Source organism: Mauremys mutica, chromosome 2 (genome assembly GCF_020497125.1).
Source record: "Mauremys mutica isolate MM-2020 ecotype Southern chromosome 2, ASM2049712v1, whole genome shotgun sequence".
Taxonomy (NCBI): domain Eukaryota; kingdom Metazoa; phylum Chordata; order Testudines; family Geoemydidae; genus Mauremys; species Mauremys mutica.
Genome location: NC_059073.1, coordinates 157066968 through 157085275, shown reverse-complemented (window position 1 = coordinate 157085275; position 18308 = coordinate 157066968). Strand labels below are relative to the sequence as shown.

At 43.0% G+C, this 18308-nt stretch overlaps 1 long non-coding RNA gene across 1 annotated transcript in view; it reads right to left on the bottom strand.

Annotated features, from left to right (window-relative positions):
* Positions 1-12846, bottom strand: part of LOC123362786 — a 31975-nt gene extending 19129 nt beyond the window's left edge. Inside the window, exon 1 of the long non-coding RNA XR_006576572.1 lies at positions 10105-12846. This is a non-coding gene — a long non-coding RNA (uncharacterized LOC123362786). The remainder of the gene's footprint in view (positions 1-10104) is intronic.
* Positions 12847-18308: the final 5462 nt, after the last annotated feature.

Genomic DNA, 18308 nt, shown 5'->3' with positions numbered 1-18308 from the left:
TTTACCATTACATCACTGGCTCTGAAGGTCTAATTTTAGACTCAGCAATCTTGAAACTGTCAATTTAAGTCAATACCAAGTATCTGAAATTAAGTTTGAGAAGGTTTTTTGTGGTGTGATTTGTAACAATGGTACTTTTTTCTTCCTCCTAGATTTCCCTCTCCACCCCAATAAAAGATAAACATTTCAGAAAATAGCAGCTGCAGATACACTACCTCTTGTAGCATAACATTATATGGGCTATTAATTCTTGTGCCTAAGTGTATAAATTGATCATCTGATGGCTTTGGGAAGAAATGTCTGTTTATGGTACATTAATGCACAATTTGATGCATTATGCCTTCCTCTGCAGCATCCAGAATTGGCTACTGTCAGAGACCGGATTGCTCTAGATGCATGATTGGTCTGTCCAATATGTCAATTCTGTGTATCTCTCTGTAGCACCATGAGGAAGATACAAGAAGGTTTTTCCTGGGGCTGCAATAGGTTCAGCCCTTTCATGTATGTTTCACTTTACTTAGCTCCTAAACAATATTGAGTTCAACAGCAAATATAGTCCATTAAGTATCCCTGCCAAAGGCATATAACCTTTCCTGCTTAAAACAAGAAAGAAAGGAGGAGAGGTCAAAAGATGAAGCTCAAATATATCATTACTATACAATGTATTGATACTGCAATATGAGATTAACTGTAGTATAATGTATTGATTTTTCTACATGCCTAATATTTCATCAGTATCCAGGACATATGAGGGAGACTGATGAAGGGCAAAAAGTTTCTCAGTACAGTAAAGGATAGAACCATATTTAATACCCATTCATATCTAAGACCTTAAATTTTATTTGACTTGGTCTGGTGGGAAGCTAACTGGGTGATCTTTGCTCAGTGAGCTGTGGATGGTTGTCCATAACTATTTCCTCCTTGCACAATTTAGTGTGTGACTGGTAGTTCTTATATTGAAAATCTAAAAACAACTTCAGTACTGCAAATCAGCAATCATGTCTCTGGATGCAGCATGACAAATTTTTGCATTTAGCTAATAGCACTTATTTTTTCCCAGGGATGATTGTTCATTAGCTAAGTGCCTCTTCCATGGAAAACTGCTGCTAAAATGCCACAAGGTTGATTGTAGGGAGTGGTAATAAAAAAAAGGTAATAATAGGAGATATACCAATCTCCTAGAACTGGAAGGGACCTCGAAAGGTCATTGAGTCCAGCCCCCTGCCTTCACTAGCAGGACCAATTTTTGCACCAGATCCCTAAGTGGCCTCCTCAAGGATTGAACTCACAACCCTGGGTTTAGCAGGCCAATGCTCAAACCACTGAGCTATCCCTCCCCCCTTTTCAAAAACTTTTCAGAGTGAAAGCCTCTGAAAGGAGGAAGAGGTTTGCAGTCTTGCAAGTGTGATAGAGGGCATTTCCTGCCGATCCTAAACCATCCATCGAAAGTAGGACCTAAACCTGGGACATGCCCTTCCCTTGCTGGCTTTCCCCCTCTCCTGGCACTGTGCTTCTGAGTCACTGGTGGCACATATGTGCCCTCCTGGCCACAGCTGCAAACAGGGTAGGTAGCACTTCATACGCAATTATCTGTCTCTTGATCCTGTATCTGTTTATAGCATGTATAGTTAAAGGGAAACAAATACAAATAAAATTACAAACACCGAATCAGTCCAAAAGAACCCCTAGCAGCTGAGAGCTCTAACTTGCATATAGTTAAATGGGTCAATAATTTACCACAATTCCGATGGACAAATAATTCCTGTCAAACAGTCAGATTATGGTCACTCTTATTGCTGATCTGCATGCTGTTTGTTCCCTTTTCCCACCCTCTTGCAAGGAACTACAGGCTGGTTTAATCACCCTAATGGTATGCAAAGGGAAGACTTTGATTTACAGAGACTGTTCATTATTGCTTTTAGAAAATGTCTCCAAGTGAGATGACAATTTCAGTTTATAAATAGTGTTAATAAAGATCTGCAAGCAGATGAGCTGGGCTTTTGTATTTTGAAGCATATTAAAAGGCAAGCCAGGGTGAATTAGTATGCACCACTGAACTGTCTGGGTCTTGTAATGGTGACGTTATTGATTTTTAATGTAATCACACAGGATGACAGTTGGCACTGAAAGAAGATAAAGAATAAAAAGCTGGCATTTGCACAGGAGCATCAGCATGACCAGTTTCAATAGCTCTGTGCAGACCTTTGTGCCTGAGACATGGAGGATGGAGTGGATAAAGGAGTCAGCGTCTCCCTTCTGTTCTTTTGTGATTTATTTCCTTTAGACCTGTAGGGGCAAATCCAGCCATTTACTTGAATGACCTTATACCTGGGATGAATGTGGCCCATCATGACCAAAGAATAATCTGTGTGTTTTGATTTACACAAAAGCATCAGTAGCTTGACTTATATTTTTGGGAAAGGCTTTAGCTGAACCTAATTGCAGATGATATTAATATGTCTTCAATATGGTGCATTTAGGTATTGTATAAAGGTTCTAATTCTAAGTTGAATACCTCTGATGTTCCTAGAATAATTCGCAACAGTTTTTTTTATTTCAGGACGCTCTTCACCTGCCTGTGTATCCATACACACCCTGATCCTGGTCTCATTTAAACCACTGAAAATTTGACCAGGGTCAGGGTGTGTATGGATACACAGGCAGGTGAAGAGCGTCCTGAAATAAAAAAAACTGTTGCGAATTATTCTAGGAACATCAGAGGTATTCAACTTGTGAAGACAGTGGAGTCACTCCAGTTTTATACTGGAGTAATCTGAAAACAGAATCAGCTCCACAGAGAGTGGTTTTTTTATGACATCATCATCAGTTAAAATTAGTGCTTTTTGCAGTGTTGAATTCTGGCACTGACCTCTCTTGCTATAATTGCTCCATTTTTCACCCCGTGTCTATTACATTCTGAGAAATAGCAAGTATTACTGGCTCTTCCTAAGTTTTAATTGCCAGTTCATCAACTGCTAAGCATCTGTCTTAATATTACTGCGGAACTGACTTGCATTAAAGCAGCCATTTGCCCCGTCAGCAAGGTGGCAATATTTCATGCAAGTGAATGGAGCACTGGTATGTTCACAGAAACTTGTTTAACCAAATGAAAGGAGCAAAAGGACTTTTATTCAGTCACTAGTCTTTTTCCACTATCTTTACCACGTGACTGAGGACATGAGGTAATTTCAGAAAATTGACACTGAATTTTGCTGTATGTTCCCCAAATCACCCTTTTTGAAGTATTTTTTTTCCTTTTCCCATTGTTAAGTAGTAATTCTCAGACTTAGATGTTAGGCTTGCAAAAATAAGTACACCTCTACCTCGATATAATGCGATCCGAGATAACACAAATTCAGATATAATGCGGTAAAGCAGTGCTCCGGGGGGGGCTGCGCACTCCGGTGGATCAAAGCAAGTTCAATATAAAGCGGTTTCACCTATAACACAGCAAGATTTTTTGGCTCCCGAGGACAGCGTTATATCGAGGTAGAGGTATATAGAGTTTGGAAGTAAGGTGACCAGATGTCCCATTTTATAGAGACAGTCACGATATTTGGGGGTTTGTCTTATATAGGTGCCTATTACTCCCCACCCGCTGTCTGGATTTTTCACACTTGCTATCTAGTCACCCTATTTGGAAGGTCACATTTGTGCTGGAAGGGAAACTGACATACAAGTGATCCAGAGTTAGGAAACAACAGAAAGATTGCTGAGGTATACAAGTCACAGAGAGGACTCCCTACCTAGCTCATGCCTACCCTGAAGGAATTGACAGTACTTCCTGCATGCCGCTCTAGTTCAGGGAGGTGCCTGAGGGGTTCTCTTAAAGCTGTAAGAGACAGACATCCCGAACAGAGTACACAAATGCATTCAGACAGTGAGTGTGATGGAAGTGGATGGCTTATTTGAATGAAGTCAGTTAACCTAATTAAAACTAAAAAGAGAAAAAATGGATGCTGATTTGAAGCAATTCAGTCTGGCTTGTGTGCTGCATATAGTTTTGTTCTGGCCTGGTGGGCAGCTGGAGATAAAGATATTGCTACCTAGTTGGAAGGGGGTTTATGTCCTGCCTATTTGGGAGAGGAGATTATATATATATCCTCTCCCAATATATGCTTTGTTTGGCAAGTGTCTTTTTATCATTGAATTCCCAAATCACTAGAACTTTTAATCCATTGCTCTGCTCTTCAGTTGATGCCTAGAAGGAAGCAGGCAAAACCAATCAGGTGGATTTCCATCCTCTCTCTCATTAAAGTTTAGTTTAAACTGCTCTTGATTACAACTTAGTCAACTCAATTCATAGAGATACAGAGTTTATGCCAACCTGTCTTGATATGGTGAATGTAAAGTTTTATACTACTTTGCAAAATTACAATAAAAGATAAGGTGAGAAAGTGTGATCTAGGAAACCTATCTCCAAATGAGGACTTTCATTGGGTTTTGTATAGATAAGCAAGTAACGGCCTAACTCTCGCCTTGAATCTATTCTGAATACCTTGGATCTTTGTAAAAGTTAATATCCTCCATACAGGAGCGGCGCCAGGGTTTCTGGCGCCCTAGGCAGAATTCGGGGGGCGGCATTTTGTGCGCTCCCCATGGGGCACGTGGGAGCTTCTGGTTCTGCTCGCATTGCGCCGCCGAAGAAGGGCCCTCCGCCTAAATGCCGCAGGCGACAGTGGCAGTCATTGAGCTGCTCAATTGTCTGCCACTGTTTTCCGTGGCACGTCGGCAGAAGGTCCTTCAGCGGTAGCGTGACGGGAGCGGAAGCTCCCGTGCACCCCGTGGGGAGCGCACAAAATGCCGCCCCCCGAATCCTGGCGCCCTAGGCAACCGCCTAGGGTCGCCTAATGGAAGCGCCGGCCCTGCCTCCATAGATAAAATAGTAAATGAAAAAGGAAGCTTTTTGTTAGATCTAGTTTCGGAGAGACCTGGAAGAATGTTCTGGACAGCTGACTGATGTCAAATATTGATTTATTTCAATTATTTCAGTCAATGGAGTTAGGCATAAAAATTGAGAACCCTAGTGGTACATCAGGGTCTTGGGCCCAAATCCTCACACATATTCAAGCGTCTAACTTGGATACCTACAATAATTCCATAATTAGGCTCCCAAACAGAGGCAGCGACTTTGTGATTTCCCTAGGTGTGCTGGACCCCGGCTCTGCCCCAGGCCCTGCCCCCACTCCACCCTTCCTCCAACCCCCCACCCCTGCCTCTTCCTACCCCTGCTCCTCCCCTTCCCCACAGTGCCTCCTGCATGCTGCTGAACAGCTGATCACTGGCAGGCAGGAGGCGCTGGGGAGAGGGGGAAGAGCTCATTGGCAGGGCCTGCTAGCAGGTAGGAGGTGCTGGGAGGAGGGAGAGAAGCTGATCCATAAGGATGCCAGTGGGTGCTGAGCACCCACTATTTTTTTCCTTGGATGCTCCAGCCCTGGAGCCCATCTGAAAATCAGGCCATCTGAAAATCAGGCCACTTATTGAATAGTCCAATTATGGATTTAGTTGCCTACTTGTTGCCCCAGTATGTTCAGTTATGGATGACTATGTGACTGCGCAAGTTCGCACAAGATGACTTTGACAGAGCAAGGAATTGAACCCAAAACTCTTAGTTCCTAGTCACTTGCTTTTCCATCTACACTACAAATAGGAAAACTCATGTATTGTCCAGGAAATAAGGAGAAGCAGGAAAGCTAAAAGGGGGCAAAACCCACTACAGTTTGCACCTATTTCAGAGCCCTGTAGTTTCTTACATTCAGTGTTACATTGAAAAATGTTAACACACCAGAGTTCAGCATAAACTGCAAAGCAGACCTACTACATGCAATCTTCAAGAGAGGAACTAATGGATTTGTTCATTTTAAAATATCTTGCCTAATAAATTGTTGAATATTCTAAAAGTTCCTCTGCCATGCTAGTGTCTCCGTACACATTGTGTTACATTCTCATGATCCACAGGGACTCTGCTCATTGAGAAGGCTGCAGGCCCTTAAGTATATACTAAGCATTAATATCTGAATGACAAATCTTCCTTGCACTGTGCTCGTTAAACTCTTTCCTCCCTCCCTTCTCTCTTCAACTGCCCAGGAAGGACGAGAGGTTTGGTTTGATTTGTTCTAATAACCTTGAGAGATTCTGGGAGGCAATTAATGAGACTGAGCAAATGGAAAAGAGGAGGAGGAAAGAGAGATGATCAGACAATTGGGGATATTCACAAGAGCTTCCTGTCACATAGATAGCCAGCAGGGATTAATGCTTCAAATACCCCTGAGGTTGATGGCTCCAAGTTGTGGAGCAGTAAATGGTGGAAGATTCTTCTGTATGAGAGAAGAATTCATTAGGAGGGCAAACACAGAGCTAGGATGAAATGCTAATAAAGTCAAAATGACCATCAGCTGTTGATACGTATTGTAAAAAATGATGTGCCTTGCTATACAATATAAAAAGCAGAAACCTCTTAAATGCTGCTTAAACATTTTAAATGCCACTACTGCCATTTATTCATCAAGCTCTGTATCTTTCGAACAATCTCCCCCCAAGGTAGTTCAAATGTTCACAAAGATACAGGATTAGAAAGCTGCTAGACATGTGTGGGCAGCAGGGGCAGTGTTAATTTATACCTTCTTGACAAGAGGCTAACTGCATTCAGGTGACACTTCAGTGCTGTGAGAGGTAATTTCTGGCACTTGCCAATAGACATTTAATGAGATGGCTAATCAAAATAGGATTATTTCCATGTAATTAATGAGCTAGTAAAATGCTTGAATGACTAATTTGGAGATTTAGTTCCCCCCCCCTTCACACCAAATCATTTACTACCTGCAGCTGCCACCAATAGGTGTACAAGTAGGTTTGGAAGTTTGAGTTAGTAAATATATAAAACATTTGAATGAACAATGTTTCACTTGCGTGGTCTGCGAGGGAAAGTATGGCTCCAGGATTGCTCCTGTTGACTTAACTGCAATAGAAAACATGTTGTATAGAACTTATTTTCCTGCCTGTGTTGCTAAATGGCTACATTTTTTATTTGATATTGTTTTCAAGATTTCCCACTTTAATTGATCTGTCTCATTAGAGTTGGTAAGGCAACCCCCATCTTTTCATGTTCTCTGTGTATGTATATATCTTCCTACTGTATTTTCCACTGCATGCATCTGATGAAGTGGGTTTTAGCCCACAAAAGCTTATGCCCAAGTAAATTTGTTAGGCTGTGGCTACACTTGCACTTCAAAGCGCTGCCGCGGCAGCGCTTTGAAGCGCTAAGTGTAGTCAAAGCGCCAGCGCTGGGAGAGAGCTCTGCCTGCTGTGCTTGGGGCGGCAAAAAAGCTAGAGCTGCCCCTCCTTGTGGGGGAGTGGGGGCCTGGGAGTGGGGGCTCGGGGAGAAAGGGCAGCGCAAGGGTGGAGGAAAAAATCACTTTTGTAGTGGTAATCAGAATGGCCAATTTCAAACAGCTGACAAGAAGGTGTGCATATTATATAAATAAAATCTTCCTACTGTATTTTCCACTCCATGCATCTGGTGAAGTGGGTTTTAGCCCACGAAAACTTATGCCCCAATACAGTAACTCCTCACTTAACGTTGTAGTTATGTTCCTGAAAAATGCTACTTTAAGCGAAACAATGTTAAGCAAATCCAATTTCTCCAAAAGAATAAATGAAAATGGGGAGGGGGGGGTTTAGGTTCCAGGGAAAAAATTTTTGCCAGACAAAAGACATATACATACATACACACACACACACACACACACACAGAGTATATTTTTTTTTAAATAATTTTAAAACCAACTGTTTAATACTGTACTCACCAATGATGATTGTGAAGCTTGGTTGAGGCAGGGCATGGTGGGGTCGGAGTGCAGGGGCTTGCCCCACTTCGCCCGTCCGATGCTCCTGCTGGGGGTTGAAGGCTTGCCCGCTACCCGGCTGGAATGCTGGGTGGGAAGAGTGGGAGAAGCCCCCACACCCTGACCCTGCTCCCATCTGGAACGCCAGATGGGCAAAACGGGGCAAGCTCCTTCTCCCCGGCTGGAACGCTGGGTGGGTGGAGCGGGGCAAGCCCCCGCGCCCCGACCCCACTCTCTGGCAGGAGCGTCGGGTGGGTGGAGCGGGGTGGGGCGAGCCAAACAACCCTATCATGGAACGTTGCGTGACTTTAAACGAATGTGTTTTCTAATAGATCAGCAACCTAATAATGAAACAATGGTAACTGGGATGACTTTAACTAAGGAGTTACTGTAAATTTGTTAGTCTCTAAGGTGCCACAAGTACTCCTCGTTCTTTTAGCTAAACAATGTAGAACGTGAAAATGTAGCATGATGAAGTATCCACAGGGCCTTCTCTTGCCACTTATTGCCTAGGCCTCTGGGTGTGGATTGTTTGCTTATTTAAGGGATATATTGCTTAGGTAGAACTCAGAAATTCCCTTATTTCCGTGCAACCTTCAACCTTTCACAACTGGGGAAGCAGGCTGAGTGGGAAAGGGTCTTCCCTGTATTAAAGAGAAAGATTACTGTACTGCTCACCAAGGAGTTTTTGGATTGTTGGGGTACACTATTATTTTTTCTGGGGAGCTAATACGAGTCTGAGATTTATAAGTAAATGATGTTGTTTAAAGCTAAATCTTTGTAACATGCGAATGGCAAAACAAAAATAAAATGTTTTGCTTACTGATGCAGTATAAGCTAGGTTTGTGACCAGATTGATGCAGCCTGCTAGTCAGGTGATTCAGAATTGTGAGGATGGCATTGAAGATAGAAGTGGACAACCCACTGCAGCAGTCAGAGTTTGAAGTCAACGTGTACTGAAAAAAATGAGTATCTTGCTGAAAAGTTTAAGGCCCCAAATATATGGTCACAGTTAAGATGTTTACTCTTTTTTTCCCCTTTGCAATTCATGGAGAAATGGCACTTGGATCAGTGGCGCTGGGCTGGCTTCAGTCTTGTTACCTCACACAACTGTGCTATCTGATGATGCACCAATTCTATATTTAACATGCATTCAACGAAGTGGGTATTCACCCACGAAAGCTCATGCTCCAATACGTCTGTTAGTCTATAAGGTGCCACAGGACTCTTTGCTGCTTTTACAGATCCAGACTAACATGGCTACCTCTCTGATATATTTAACATTGTGATTGCTGATTGGTTTAAATGCAAGTTCTCTGCTCAGCTATACAATTGATTAGTGACTATGCCCTCCAATTTGGCAAACCGTATCTGAATTTTCCAGGAATGCTTTAATTAATGTTTGTTCTCATTATGCAGGCAGGGTGAAAAAAGAAATACAACTCTAATTACCTCCAAACTATTTTTTAAAGTGCTAATTTGCTTTGCTTGCCACTAAGTCACTATGAAATGTGGCACATTTTGATCTTTGCCCTTTGCTCTTTTTAAAGCTTTTAGGAATCATTAAGTTTAAATGATCAACCTCTTTGACTTAAGCTACATAACTACCCAGAGGAGCTCTAGAAGCCCTCAAATCCATAAGGATCGACACAAGAAAGGGGATGACTTACAAGATGTGCAGCCATGTATATCTTTCCCACTACCTGCTAGGCTGAGCCCTTTGCTACATGTGGTGCGTACCACTCTTCTCGTGTTGTATTCGTGTAGGGGATGGGGTACCACTGAACCCTCTGACTCACCAGCCTGGGCTCCCTCTCACTACTGTGCTGCTGGGACAAGCCAGGGGCAGCTCCTGGTCCTACGCTTCCGCCAGCATTCACACAGGCAGGGACAAACCCAGCTAGTTACATGCAGGCTGACCAGCCACTGCATGAACCAACAATAGAGAGGCTACAGCGAAACTAACCCCCAGCTCCCTCGATCAAAACCCCAATCTGTATGAATTTATTACCCAGTTGCCTCTCCCTCTATGTGGAGAGGAATATGCACACTTGTGGTAAACAAGCTGAGATTTTCCCCCAACACTTCAGTCAAAGGCACGCTGGTTTAGATTAAAACATAAAACAAGTGTATTAAGATTGCATATAATTACTTTAAAGCTATATAAAATAGATCAAAGCAGATTACCTAGCAAATAAACAAAACCACAAACTAAGCCTAAAATTCTAGGAAGATTGAATATGAATTAGCAGTTTCTCACCCTGACTGATGATACAAACAGGCTTGCAGATTCTCAAGGCACAAGCTTCACTTGCTTTTCAGCTTAGGCTCCCCATCCCCATTCCAAGTCCTTTTCTTTCCGAGCTTCTTTCAGGTGTTCAGTTGTGGGGGAGTGAAGAGCAACAGCTGATGTCACTCCCTGCCTTATAGAGCTTTAGCACTGGGTGGGAACCCTTTGTTCCAAAAACAGTTCCCAGCCCAGTTTATGGGAAAATACAGGCTGCCAAAATGGAGTCCAGAGTCATGTGGGCTGGTCACATGCCCTTGCAGAGTCATGGCAGCCATTATTTATAGGCTGGCTGAAACATCCACAGGAAGGTCACCAGATTGGGGGATAAGCTTCTCCTGAGGCATATTGTTTTCCCTAATGGCACTTTACCCTGAATGGGCCCTGCACAACCAGCTATTTAGATTGGAAGCATCTTGCCTTGTGGGTGTCACCCAGGTGTGACTATATGTGAAATACAGATATGTAGTCAATATTCATAACTTCAGATACAAAAATATACATGCACACCAACAGGATAATCATATTCAGCAAATCCAATGACACCTTACATACCCCATGTTGTACAAAATGCATCATAATTATGCCATAATCATATAATAATATCACTATGAAGAATATGGGGTGCATGTCACAAGTGGATTTATCTTTGTGATCCCTGCAAGGCATGTATAGTGGCACAAAGTTGGATAAAGCTGGAAGTGGGGTTACAGATTATGCAATGAGATAAAAAATTAATGGGAGGCAGTAGTAATACAAAATGTAACATTTACTTCATTGTGGTTTACTTGTAGCAAAAAGATTAACACTAGGGTGACCAGAGAGCAAGTGTGGAAAATCAGGACACCTTTTTTCAGGGGGGGGAGGGAGGATAGTCGCATCTATCAGCTAAATCCCCTACTATTGGACCATCTGGTCATCCTAGTTAACACAGACACAGAGTAGATGTTTTCATTGGCTGGCTAAACCTTTTTAAAATCCTGCTCAGTTCTTGCCCTTAGTGGTATCTTAAGGAAATCAGTTCCCTGGGCCAATTATGCAGTGTTAGATAAAGGCGATAGTTGTTAAATATAAAAAATTTTATATTTGCTGCTGTTCTGTTTCAGTTACTATCTTGCCACTTCATTATTAGAAATAGTAAAGAGGAATAGCTGTCGGGATTCATACGTTCTCAATACCATTCTCTATTTTTATATTTTGGTTGTGACCTCCTATTACATATCTTCCGTATAAACTAAACGGTCCCCAGCTCCTTGGTGTGGAAGTATCCATAACTTTTCAATCTTGTTACCTGTCTTGCAAGCCCTACTATTAATGTTATGTCCCTTTTTGAGACAGGGTGAGCTGACTTTGGGGACATTAGTCTTTGACATATGATCTATTGTATTTTCTATACCATTCTTTATACCTCCTAATACCTGCATTGTTTAGGCCACTGCTGTGCACTGAGCATAGGTTTACATTGAATTGTTCACACCGATAAGCAGGTTTTTCCCCTGAGCGGTTACAGTTAGTTTTGAAATGCAGCAATGTTGAAGAGTATCTCAGATTGTTCTTTTCAATATGCACTACTACAGATTTCTTAATGAATTTAATCTATCATCCTGCTTCCTATCCACCTCCTCATAGCTTGGTTAGGTCTAGGTCCCTCTGCGTTTTCTCCGGTTGACTAACCTAATAATTTTGTGCCAGTTGCAACTTTTGCCACTTCATTGCTCACCCCTTATTAGAGATCAATAATATATTTACCACCACCAGTTCTACTAAAGACCCTTGTGGCACTCTACTGTTAACTCTTTCCCATGTTGAAAATCATTTTATTCCTATGCTCTCAGTACATAACTTGAGACCATGCTGTTTCCTAAGCCTCACTGAGGGATTTTGTTAAAGATTTTTTGAAGGTCTTCTATTAATAAATTACATCTGCTTATCCACTATTTTGTTGATTAATGTAAAGCATTATAGTAGCTAACAGGGGAATGATTTTCTTTTACAGGAGCTGTGTGATTTGTCCCTACCATGTTATGTTCATGTAAGTAAGTCTATTTTTTATTATCCTTTTAACCACTTCTCCTGCTATTGAAATAAGGCTTATGGGCCTGTAATTCTTAAATGGGCCCAAGAACCATTTTTAAAGTACATTTGCTACCCTCCAGTTCTCCAGCATAGATGCTGATTACATGTTTTTGCTGCAGCCCATCTGAACGCCTTCAGAGCTCTTGGGTGCATATTATCCAAGTCTGGTGCCCTGTTTCTTTTCTGTCACTTTGTTCCAGCACCTCCCCTGACAATGCCTCATTTTTATTAGCAGAAAAGAGTAGGTCCAAGTAGGTATCTCCCTAACACCCTGAAGAAACAGATCAGTGTAATTGCAATTTCTTTGCCTTCAATTGCTCCTTTTGAAACTTTATTAAGCTATTAGCCCCACCAATCTTCTCATAAGTTTCCTGCTTCTGCTGTACTTTATGTCCTTGGCTATTTACGAGGTCCTCCTTCGCCTTCCTAATTTCCATCTTAAATTTATGTGCCAGAGCTTCTACTCTTTTTCTATTGGCCTCTCCAGGGTTGAGTTTCCATTTTCAGAACAGTACCTGTGGGGCTAGAACAGACTCTCGAACTTTGCCATTTAACATACACTTTTTTTTTCTTTCCTGTTTTGTTCACGGGTATGCATGTCTTCCATGGCTCGAGCTCTAGCCTCAGTCTAAGGATTTTAATTTCTTTACACTTGAGCTTTTTGACTAGCTTCCTTAGATGTATGACACTTTCCCTCTCAGCTGTCACTTTCTCCCCTATGGGAAGAAAGCCCCCACTGCTTAACCATTCCAGAATTTCTCATCTTCCCACCCCCACCAGCCATCCATGGGAAATTCCCACACTAACATACCCAATACTACTGGCCAGGCTGTGTCCACTCTGCCTTAATCCCAGCTCTCTGAGCTTCCTGCTGACTGCTTTGAACATCTTCTCTCATCCAACTAACACTTTCTTCTCATTCCTACCCCTATGGCAAGGCAAGATCCTGAACAGAGGAGGTGGGTCACATGTGTTGTGCTGGGGGCTCAGTGAGCATTTCTGGAAGAAAAGCACCCTTCACGCAAGTGTCCCCACCACTAACTCCTACCGTGCATATCTCCAAAAGCCGTGGGAAATAGCTACTTTCCATGCTTTAAGCCCCTGTGAAATAGACCATTTCCTAAGGGTTAAACTAATGCACATGTTAAAGTCTCAGATACTTGTATTCATGCTTAGTTACAATCAGGAATTATACATTAAACACCTACTATGCATAGAATCAGAATACTGAACCATAATAAAACTGAACCTGAGCTATTTGCCATGTGCTAGGTTTGGTCATCTGTATCATTGGCCACTAAAAGTCATCTTCTGCATGCCAGCTCCTCCATAGTGGTAAGACTGCATGTTATAAATGGGTAAGGCCAGCAGATCCCCTTGGCGCTATTTACTCTGCATTCACGTGCACGAATACAAACTGTCCCTTTTTTGTGAGATCTTCCTTCTGCTCAACAGTGCTGCCCTAATGAGGCAAATCTTCCATATAACTAATGGGAGTGTTACTTGCTTTAAGGTCCGCAGGAACGGCCCCAGACGTAGCTTGAAAGTAACAAGTTCAGTGTCCAGCGTCATTCTTTTCCTAGACCCCTATTTCCCCTTCTTTTCAATGTTTCTTTTAGGGCACAAACCATTTATTCTTAATGGCTCTGAGGATAACGATTTGGAGAATGGGGTTGCTGCGTTCTCTACTGGCTGGCTGTGGCATGTGAATCACCAGCTCAAGAATTAAGTGGCAAATTTTTAAACTAACATGGGTGGTGTTTGGTTAACAATTAAAAATAAAAAAAATTGACATTCCTGACCAGTTACGCTTAGGCCATACTGAGTCATAAACTTACGTGGCATAACGAGTTCCCTTTTTAATCAAGTGACAATGTCCACAGCCACATTTTCCAATACTAACTTGGCCAATTAGTTACGTCAATTTTTCCAATTAGTTTTTATTCAAAATAGGAAATCTTGTAACTATCCTACACTACAGACTAAATATCAAAATTTCTTTGAAAACAATTTACAGGTTTCAAAATGTCATAATTTTTACCATTTCCATTCATGGCTGGTGCTTAAATATTATGGTGATGATGGCCACCCGTCTAAAAAACATAGCTAGATAAAATGTGTATAAAAATGGATACCAAGCATTGTCAGCAAAATGAAGAACAGACTCCTGAGAGGGTAGCTTCCACTTTCCTGTTAATGTCCAGAAAGTAAGGGGGGATGGGCAGGTTCTTTATTCTGCAGTGAAATCTATGGGAAAGAACAGCTTGTTGAATACCATTTGTAGTCGAAGATGCAATAGGTATTGTCCCAGTAAACAATTATTGTATTTCTTCCAGATGCAGATGAGAAATCTGAGCCCAGTGGGCAAACTACGGCCCACGGGCCCCTCCTGCATGGCCCCTGAGCTCCTGGCCCAGGAGGCTAGCCCTGGGTCCCTCCCCTGCTGTTCACCCTCCCCCACAGCCTCAGTTCACTGCGCCGCCAGGGCTGCGAGCTCTTGCCAGGAAGAGCAGCTGCAGAGCCACAGCCTGACCCGGTGCTCTGTGCTGTGCAGTGGCGTGGCTGGCTCCAGCTGGGCGACATGGCTGCCTGTCCTGGTGCTCTGGGCGGCACAGCTGTAGTGCCGCCATCCAGCGGTGCTCCAGGCAGTGTGGTAAGGTAGCAGGGAGGTTGGATAGAGGGCAGGGCAGTTCGGGGGTGGAGGTGTGCATAGGAGTTGGGGGGTCAGAGGGCGGGAACAGGGCAGTTGAAGGGGTGCAGGGGTCCTGGGGGGCAGTCAGGAAGGAGAGGGGGGGTTGGATGGGGCTATGGGGGCAGTCAGGGAGAAGGGGTGGTTGGATGGGGGCAGGGGTCCTGGGGGGGGGGTCTGGGGGGATCGAGAAGCATGGGGAGTTGGATGGGGGCGGGGGCTGGGCCATGCCTGGCTCTCTGGGGAGGCATAGCCGCCCCTACCCAGCCCTCCATACAATTTTGGAAACCCAATGTGGCCCTCAGGCCAAAAAGTTTGCCTGCTCCTGCTCTAAGCAATGGTCCTCTTCTGATCTGTTTCAGCCCACTACTTAACCACTCTGCATGTGGACCACTGCATTTTGGGAGCTGTGGTCCACACAGCTGCACTTCCATGTTAAAGGGGAGGGCTGAAAACCTTTGGAGCAAGTATTCAATTGACTTAAAAAAAAAAAACCAAACCCAAACACCAAAAAACAAAACAAAACAAAACAAAAACCTATTGCCTGTAGAATATGGGATTACAAAAAACACCCCAAACCACTGTTGGGTTGGAAGACTAACCCTAAGGCCTTCATAGCTGTGGGTCTTCTAAACTAGTTGCATTATTTTGGTTACAGATCCAACACTTCTGTTCCTTCAGCCATGCTTTTGTGATTTGTACTTTGTAAGTATTGTCTGTTACAGCTCCATTTTGTTCTTACAGCTGTCCCCTTACTCCATTTTGTTCTTGTTTTCCTCCTGTGGCCGCCCCTCCCTGGCTGCTAAGTTGTTTACCAGGGCCTCTGCCCTTCTCAAAGGGAGGGCCCCTTAAGTTATTTAACCAGAGCCATTGCCCTTCTCAAAGGGATGGCCACTTATGCTAAGTGGGACCACTGCCCTGTTCAAAGGGTTAGTCCTGTTATCACCTTGTTAAAACCTGGGCTTGGTGTAGGGTGGGCACTGTCCAGAGCTGCAAGACCTATTGTGTTTTTAAGATCCTGGGCATGAGTCATACCTCTGGGCTCAGGGCTAGTCCAGACATGTCTTGGTGGCTGCCTGCAGTTTTTTTTCTCTGCCTTCTCTCCTCCCTGTAAGAGGGGGAGCCAATCAGAGTTACTGGCAGGAAGCTGCCAGGGTTTGCCTTTAAAAACAGACATTTTCTGAACAGACTTCAGGAAGGTTCTTGCATTGCTGCCTGGTCTGATCAACCAGGGGTTCTGGGGGTCCTTTCTCCGCTCTCATTTTATTTTTGAGCATACCATTTTTGAACCCCCCCCACGAAGAACAAATTGCTGCCTGAGAGATCTCCTGATTATCAAGACTGTACCGAGCCTTCTGATGTTCTTGCTGCTTCTGCCTCTGCCTTGGGGGATGGTAAGAATCCCTCTGTGAAACTTTCTGTACTTTTATTTTATTATTTTAGCTGCTGGCTCTGTCTCCCCAGCATACAGACTCAAGCTAAACCTTGGTCTGTGTCTTAAAACCTCTCTTAAACTCCCCCTGTTTTGGCTGCTGGCTTTCTTTCCCCAGCAGGCAGACCCAAGCTGTATCTGTAATCTGTTTCTAGTTCTGCAGTGCCTTTGCTGCTAGAAATAAGCCTGCTTGCAGCCACCCCACTGCTGCAGTCACCCCCCCCCTCTTTGGAGCTGTGTCCTGGACACACACCACTCAGCCCTCTGAAACTATCCTTAGCATAAGGTGCACCCATTAAGTTAGGTTTAGCATTATACTTTGTTAGGCTTAGAGAATTGTTGCATTGTGTTTTAATTTGTGTAGTCTTGGATAAGTTAGATCATAGATAAGATTTTGCTGTGTTCTGTATAATTGTAATTGTCTGTCTTCCCACTGCAAACACCCCCCCCCAGCTTCTCTGTGTCTTTCTACCTTGTTACACTCTCTCTGCTGCTTAAGCTTGCAGCCTGTGTGTTCTGTCTCACTAAGTTTAAATCTCTAGCATAAAACCCCATTGGTTACTTTCTTCCTCTCTGATACCCCTCACTTTCTACATTTACACCACTCTGAAATATTTTTACCTAAAATTGTTTATTTAACACATTTTATCCATAACTGTTAGTTGGTTATATGCTGCTGTGACACACCTTTTTACATAGAAATCGCTAGCTACCTGTTACATTTATACCTCAGTGTTAACTGATTACCCACTGTGTTGTACCCCACTATTGAGATCCCCTTACTGTTCACCAAAAACAAACCCCTCCCCAATTGTCTACCTTAACAACCCCCACTATTGAATTTTCCCTGTTTTTGCATTTGCTTAATAAAGTTTATTTTGCACCCCACCCGTGTGGTAATTGCTCCCCAAGATCCCATATACCTGCTGGCAGGGACAAGTATGAAGTGCACATGAACTGCATAATATATTGCTGAATAATCATTCCATCTTTTGTACTTTAAATCAATTAACACTTGTAAAAACTGCTTCTTAACGCTGATTTAAAACTACGGTAGTCTATGCACTGCACTTAAATACTGAGTCCAGTTTTGGTAGCAACACTTCCAAAAATGTTGAAAAGCTGCAAGGAATTCAGAGAAGTGACAAACCAAAAGGTAACCATTGGAACAGTTTGCCTAAAGCTGTAGTGGATTCTCTGTCACTTAGCCACTCTGGGAAAGATAATCCTTAAATCTAAAGTAATGCTGTAGTTCAAGCACAAGTTATAGGTATGAGGCAGAAATTACCGGTGGCAGAGCTTGGGTTACGCAAGAGGTGGGAATAGTTGTGATCACCATATGCATCTTCTCTGCCCTTCTCAGCAACCCTCAGAGAGAGAGAGATCCTTAATAGTTTGAATTTATTCTACAAAGGTGATATGTAGTGTAGCATATGTTTTGGCAATTTAGATTCTCACTCCTGTCACAATGAGTCTGACAGGATAGAAACTATTAACTGAAACTCTGGAACTATGGTTTCAGAACAAACTTGCATGCTACTAGACAAGGGGTTAGGGAGGAATCCACACAGTATGTAGGAAAGAGTAAGTTAAAATCGGGTGGCAGCTTGCACCTTTTTCCTAGGCTTGGTCAGGGTCCCATGTATTCACAACTGAGAATCTGAATTCCCTTATGGTTGGAAAGATAACTTAAAGCTGGAGAGTAACCCAAGCAGTGATGTTAGACTAAAAAATAGCTGAGACAGCATGTAATATGCTCCCCCTAGGATGATAAAAGGAACACTGTCAAATTTTGTTTGTTTCTATTTGGATTGCTAAAGGACCCTTCTGTTCTTACTGATTATTTAAAGGGCTTCTGAGCAACACAGGTGCCATGGGCCTAACAACATGAGGTCTGGTGCTTCTCTAATACATTCTCATTACAAGCAACACATTTTGAAAATGGTGACATTGGTCCTGCTTTATTAACTTGCAGGCAAG